The 7,351-nt window shown below is 40.7% G+C and overlaps 1 non-coding gene across 1 annotated transcript; it reads right to left on the bottom strand.

The window, feature by feature from the left end:
• Nucleotides 1–307: 307 nt before the first annotated feature.
• On the bottom strand, nt 308–437 carry LOC115063306. Its single transcript, XR_003843166.1, has one exon. It is a non-coding gene; the product is annotated as a small nucleolar RNA SNORA17 (small nucleolar RNA).
• Nucleotides 438–7,351: the final 6,914 nt, after the last annotated feature.

The following is a 7,351-nucleotide window of genomic DNA, read 5'->3' as shown; positions in this document are numbered from 1 at the left end:
CCCATGCATTATGACACTAGTTAGGAGTCATTTTGGGTATGGTCTGCTTCCTGTGGCCTGTGCAGTGCCAGAGGTCATCTCAGGATAGCTCCCTGTCTTGAACCCATGGTACAGGACTGGTGTTTGTTTTGGGCTCACTTCTTACTGCCTGGCCCTAGGCAGTAGTTGTTTGTCTCAGGCTCATTCTCTGTTCTGGGAGTCTATCTCGGCCTGCGTGGAGCTAGACTGGTGGTCATCTTAGGCTAACTCTCTGTCTGGGACCCCTGGTGCTGAACTGATGGTCATCCCAGGCTTGCTTTTTCTAGAGACTATTAGGCTACTTATCACTTAGATGTTCACAGGTCAGAATACTGAGCATAAACAGAGCCTGTCTCCTCTCTGCCATCTACTGACACACATGTGATACAGCAGCCACACCTTCTATGCCTCCTTCCATGTTTTCCTTCCTGTTGAGTGTCTTAAACCCAATTAGAGAGCTGTTGGTTACTTCCAAGGTATATGTTTCTCTGTTACACTTATATGATTATCATTTCATGCTGGGTGTTGCTTGCTTCCCAAGACCCATATCCTAGCAATGGTCCTCTATTATGTTCCTGCTCTCTGTAGTTACTCTAGGTATGTACTCACACCTGAAGATTTGGATCTGGGAACATCTGATGAGTGAAAACATGTGACATTTATCTTTCGAGGTTTGGATTACCTCACTCAATATGATATCTTGTAGTTCTACCCACTTATCTGCACATTTTTATTTTTCTTTACTGTTAAGTAGAATTCCATTCTGTATATATATTATATTTTTCATTGTCCATAGATAGTTCAAGGACATGTAGGTTTGTTTCCATTTCTTAGCTATTGTGAATAGAGTAGCAATGAACATGGCTGAGCAACATCAACATGATGTTGAACTTTTGGCTACATACCAAAGAGTATTATACTTGAGTCATATGGTAGATTTGTTTTTAGCCTTTTGAAAATTCTCCACATTGATTCTATAGTGGCTTCAACAGTTTGTAATCCCATTAATAGTGAATGAAGGTTTGTTTTATCTATTCAAGCATTTGTTGTCATTTTGTTGATCTTTGCTATTCTGACTGGGGTAAGATGAAAATGCAAAGTTGTTTGTATTTCCCTAATTTACTAATTGTAGGGACAATGAACATATTTTTGAAATGTTTTCTCCATGGGTATCCTTTAAATTTTTTTTATTGGTTAGTTTATTTGTTTACATTTCAAATGTTATCCCCATTCCCACTTTCCCCTCCACAAGCTTCTTTTCCCCTCATCCATCCCCCTGCCTCTATGAGGGTGCCCCTCTACCCTCCTGCCTCAGTGGCCGAGTATTCTTCTATTCTGGGTCACCAAGCCTCTACTGGACCAAGGGCCTCCCCTCCCAGTGATTCCAGATAAGGCAATCCTCTGCTACATATACAGCTGGAGGCATAGGTACCCCATCTGTTCTCTTTGTTTGGTGGTTTAGTCCCTTGGAGCTTTGGGTGATTCTGGTTGGTTGATATTGTTGTTCTTCCTATGAGGTTGCAAACCCCTTCAGCTCCTACAGACCTTGTCCTAACTTCTCCACTGGGGTCCCTGCGCTCAGTTCAATGTTTTGGCTGAGTACAACCGCATCTGTATTGGTCAGGAATTGGCAAAACCTCTCAGGAGACAGCTGTATCAGGCTCCTGTCAGCAAGCACTTCTTGGCATCTACAATAGTGTCTGGGTTTGGTGTCTGCATGTGGGATGGGTCCCCAGTTGAGACAGTCTCTGGATGCCCTTTCCTTCAGTCTCTGCTCCACTCTTTATCCCTGTATTTCCTTTAGACAGGAGCAATTCTGGGTTAAAATGTTTGATCGGTGGGTGGCCCCATCTCTCAACTGGGGGGGCCATGCTTAACCTTTGTATATTATCTGGACAGGTTCTTCCTCCCCTTTGTTGGGTATTTCAGCTAATGTCATTCCTGTGGGATCCTAAGAGGCTCATGCTTTTCTGGCATCTGGGACTTACTTTCTCTTTGCTACCCCCAGTTTCCCATCTCCCACTGCTACACATCTCTGTTCAATTTCCTGACCCTCTGTACAACTCCTCCATCTCCTCCCATAACAGATTCTTCCCCACTTTTTCCCCTCCCCCTTTTGTTTTTCTCTCATGTCTGCCTACCCTCTACTTACGTTGATTATTTTGTTCCCTAAGTAGGACTGAAGCAACCACTCCCTTTTTTTAATTGGATAATTTCTTTATTTACATTTAAAATGTTTTCCCCTTTCCAGGTCTCCCCTTAAGAAATCCTATATCCCATCCTCTCCTCCTGCCTCTATGAAGGTGCTTCTTTACCCAACCACCCACTCTCATCTTGTCTCCATAGCATTCCTCTACACTTGGGCATCAAACCATCTCAGGCCTAAGGGGCGCTCTTCCCACTGATATCCAACAAGGTCATCCTCTGCCACATATGTGACCAGAACCATGGGTCTCTCCATGTATATTCTTTGGTTGGTGGTCTAGTCCCCAGGAGCCCCAGGGGGTCTGGCCAGTCGACACTGTTGCTCCCCCCTACAGTGTTGCAAACCCTCACAGCTCCTTCAGTCCCTTCTCAAACTTCTCCATCAGGGACCCCAAACTCAGTCTAATGGTTGGCTGTGAGCATCCACCTCTGTATTTGTCAGGCTCTGGCAGAGACTTTCAAGAGACAGCCATATCAGGCTTCCATCAGCAAGCACTTCCTGGCAACCACAATAGTGTCTGGGTTTCATAACTGTATATGGGATGAATTCCCAGGTAGGGCAGTCTCTGGAGGACCCTTTCCTTAAGTCTCTGCTCCATATTTTGTTGCAGTATCTTCTCCCGTGTGTATTTTGTTTCCCCTTCTAAGAAGGACCTAAGTATCCACACTTTGGTCTTCCTTCTTCTTGAGCTTCATGTGGTTTGTGAATTGTATCTTGGGTATTCTCAACTTCTGGGATAATATCCACTTATCAGTGAGTGTATACCATGTGTGTTCTTTTGTGATTGTTTTACTTCACTCAGGATAATACATTCTAGTTCCATCTATTTGCCTAAGAACTTCATGAATTCATCATTTTTAATAGCTGAGTAGTATTCCACTGTGTAACTGTACCACATTTTCTGTATCCATTCTTCTGTTGAGGGACATCTGGGTTCTTTCCAGCTTCTGGCTATTATAAATGAGGCTGGTATGAACATCATGGAGCATGTGTCTTTATTACATGCTGGAGCATCTTCTGGGTATATGCCAAGGAGTTGTATAGTTGGGTCCTCAAGGAGTACTATGTCCAATTTTCTGAGTAATGGCCAAAATGATTTCCAGAGTGGTTGTACAAGCTTGCAATCCCACCAGCAACAGAGGAGTGTTCCTCTTTTTCCACATCCTTGCCTGCATCTGCTATCGTCTGAGTTTTGGATCTTAGCCTTTCTGACTGGTGTGAGGAGGAATCTCAGGGTTGTTTTGATTTGCATTTCTCTAATGACTAAGGATGTTGAACACTTCTTTAGGTGTTTCTCAGCCATTTAGTATTCCTCAGTTAAAAATTCTTTGTTTAGCTCTTTACCTCATTTTTTTAAATGAAAATAACTTTACTAAGCATTTTACATTCCTATTGTTTTCAAAGTAAAAATTTTGAACTTTTTAGTGGATCAATGATAGTAGATTACCATCTTAATACAAATATAAGCATAATATTTACCCTTTTCACTGGTTGGCTTTTGTAGCTGTCATAAAATCCGTATATATAAAACTGTGTAGCAAAAGCCAAGAAAGTACTGGAAAGGTAGAAAATATACAACCTTATTGGCACACGCCTTTAATCCCAGCACTTGGGAGGCAGAGGCAGGTGGGTTTCTGAGTTCAAGGCCAGCCTGGTCTACAGAGTGAGTTCCAGGACAGCCAGAGCAATACAGAGAAACCCTGTCTCGAAAAAAAAACCAAAAACCAACCAAACAAAAAACAAAAAAATCACCGTATTTTAGAATAGTCTTAAAGAAGCAATGAAAATGTATATTTTATTAAATATCCCTGTGGTAAAATCTCTTATATGATTTTCATGGCAAAGTAGGATATGGTGTGGAGCATTTTTATTTCATACTCTACAGTAGATAACAAACCGCAGGTTTCGATGACAATATTTGGTACATACTTTCCTTGAAATGATTGAAATGAACTATCTGTTTAAGGAAAACATTGACAAAGTGTTACTAATGACAAAATGCAGACTTTCTCATAAACAAGAATTTCAAGCTTTTTTTGACATGTATATGATATTATTTTGAAATGGTATCATATAACAAAGGAAGCTATAATAAATGTGTGAACTTTTGGAAGGTATTCTTTATCTCATTTTTTAAAAGGGTTATTTGATTCTCGGGAGTCTAACTTCTTGAATTCTTTGTATATATTTGAAGTTCTTTGATTGGTGAGAATAGGTTTCAATATCTTGGGTTATTTTGTTATTCCAAATGAGTTTGAGTATTACCCTTTCTAACTCTGTGAAGAATTGACTTGGAATTTTGATGGGGGTTGCACTGAGTCTGTAGATTGCTTTTGGCAATATGGCCATTTTTACTATATTAATCCTGCTAATCCATGAGAATGGGAGATCTTTCCATTTTCTGAAGTCATCTTCAGTTTTTCTTTAGAGACTTGAAGTTATTGTTGTACAGATCTTTCCCTTGTTTGGTTAGAGTCACACCAAGAAATTTTATATTTTTTGAGACTATTGTGAAGGATGTCATTTCCCTACTTTCTTTCTCAGTCTTTGAGTATAGGAAGGCTACTGATTTGTTTGAGTTAATTTTATATCTGGCCACTTTGCTGATATTGTTTATCACCTGTAAGAGCTCTCTGGTGGAACTTTTGGGGTCACTTAGGTATACTGCTGTCAAATCATCTGCAAATGGTGATATTTTGATTTCTTCCTTTCCAATTTGTATTCGTTTGACATCTGTTGTGTAATCGCCCTAGTTAGAACTTCAAGTACTGAGTAGATAGGGAGAGAGAGGGCAGCCTTGTGTAGTTCCTATGAAGTTTTAGTGGGTTTGCTTCACATTTCTCTCCATTTAGTTTGATGTTGTCTATTGGTTTGCTGAATATTGCTTTTACTATGTTTAGGTATGGGCCTTGAATTCCTGGCTTTTCCAAGACTTTTAACATGAAGGGATGCTGAATTTTGTCAAGTGCATTTTCAGCATTTAGGGAAATGATCATGTGTTTTTTTTCTTTGAGTTTGTTTAAGTAGTGGATTACAATGATGGATTTCAATATATTGAACCATTCCTGCTTCCCTGGATGAAGCTTTCTTGATCATGGTGACTGATTGTTTTGATGTGTTCTTGGATTCAGTTTGTGAGAATTTTATTGAGTATTTTTGCATCAATATTTGCTACACCCACTCCAGTGAAGTCTGCTTGACAAGCCAAAAGGCCTGAAGGCAGTCAGGAGGCAAGGAGTTTCAAGGAAACTATGCCTCCTGGAACCTTGGCATTCCCATAGCCTGTATACTCAAACCCTGTTCCTGCTTTAATCTAGTGTATGAATCCATGTGTTCTTTTTCAGTATTGTTTTATTATAAGTTCCTTTAAGGATTGATTTTTGACATATAGCTAAGCCTCCACCAGTGTTCCAATGGTTCCTAGAAAATCCTTGAAGCCAATGGTGAGCTTTGAATTCAGTAAGAATGTTACCTATTCAGTAACATTCAAATTAACTGCTAGTAGAGACAGTGAAAATAATCAGGCATTACAAAGAACAGAGCTAGAAAAGCTCAGGGCTAGTCTGCATAGTAATTACTTATGACAATAGCCGAGTAACACCCAAATACAGGAATACACAATGGCCTAGCAAATAGGCAGGTTGTCCATGAAAGAATTAGTAGAAGGGGATTCCCATGGTACAAGTTTCTTCACTAGGCCCAGAGGAATAGCATAATCAGGTATTTACTAAAGAGCCCCTGGTGGTGGGTTTAACAATAGACTAGCATTGAATCAGAGCATTTACCTGGCTCCATTTTAAGTGGTAAACAAGGCCTGGTCCCCGCCATCTTTTGATGTATGCATTCCTTTTATTTTGTGTCACGATAACTTGGCAGATGTGTTTGCCTGTTTTTTTTTTTCTGTATAAAAAAGACTGGTGTTTGTTTGGACAATAATTCAGATCCACACTCCCTTGTGTTGTGTCTGTTTGTCACCCTCTTCTTGCTGACTCCATGTACACTTGCTGGAACCCCTGATTCCCATGGATTGAGGGGGGCCAACTAGCCCCGGTCCATGGCAAATATTCATAAGGGAAATTGGTCTGAATTTCTCTTTCTTTGTTAGGTCTTTTTGAGGTTTTGGTGTCAGTGTAACTGTGGCTTCATCAAACAAATTGGGTAGTTTCTATTTTGTGGAATAGTTTGAAGAGTATTGGTATTAGGTCTTCTTTGAAGGTCTCGTAGAATTCTGCACTAAACCCACCTGGTCCTGGGCCTTTTTGGTTAGGAGACTTTTAATGACACTTTCTATTTCTTTAGGGGCTATGGGACTGTTTAGATGGTTTACCCGATCCTGATTTAACTTTGGTATTTGGTATCTGTGTAGAAAATTGTCCAGTTCATCCGTGTTTTCCAGTTGTGTTGAATATAGGCTTTTGTAGTAGGATCTGATGATGTTTTGAATTTGCTCAGTTTCTGTTGTTATATCTCCCCTTTCATTTCCAATTTTGCTAATTTGAATACTCACTCTGTGCCCTCTGGTTAGTCTGGATAAGGGTTTATTAATCTTGTTGATTTTCTCAAAGAACCAGTTCCTGGTTTGGTTGATTCTTTATAATTCTTTTTGTTTCTCCTTGGTTGGTTTCAGCCCCAAGTTGACTATTTCCTGATGTTTACTCCTATTGGGTGTGTTTGCTTCTTTTGTTATAGAGCTTTTGTAGAGAAATGAAATTTAAGGTCTGGGATTCATGCAACTTATGTCCAGAGAAATAGTTGTTTGTAAGCTTGGAAGCCTGAGGCAGAGAGCACAGTGAGACAAGCCTGGGCACGCCCAGGCAGGCCATTGTTGGAACATTCCTGNGACTGAACCAAATGTTCCACTGACCCACCCCTCAGGTCTCCTAGCATTCCTGCCTTTGCATGTACCATCCTGCAACTGTGTATGTTTAAATGAGCCAATCACGGGTAACCGTGCCAATTCTTGCTAGCCCCTCCCCCTCCCCTATAAAAACCCCTAGCTTTCAGGCCATGAGGTCGGCACCTCTGCCTCCCGCATGAGGTACTGCTGGCCTGGAGCTCTGCCATTAAACTACCTCATGCTTTTACAACAAGAAGGCCTCTCGTGTTTCCTGGGAAATCCTGACTCCC

Source organism: Mus pahari, unplaced genomic scaffold (genome assembly GCF_900095145.1).
Source record: "Mus pahari unplaced genomic scaffold, PAHARI_EIJ_v1.1 scaffold_13573_1, whole genome shotgun sequence".
Taxonomy (NCBI): Eukaryota; Metazoa; Chordata; class Mammalia; order Rodentia; family Muridae; genus Mus; species Mus pahari.
The sequence above is the reverse complement of the archived record's forward strand: the minus strand, read 5'-3'. Positions and strand labels throughout refer to the sequence as shown.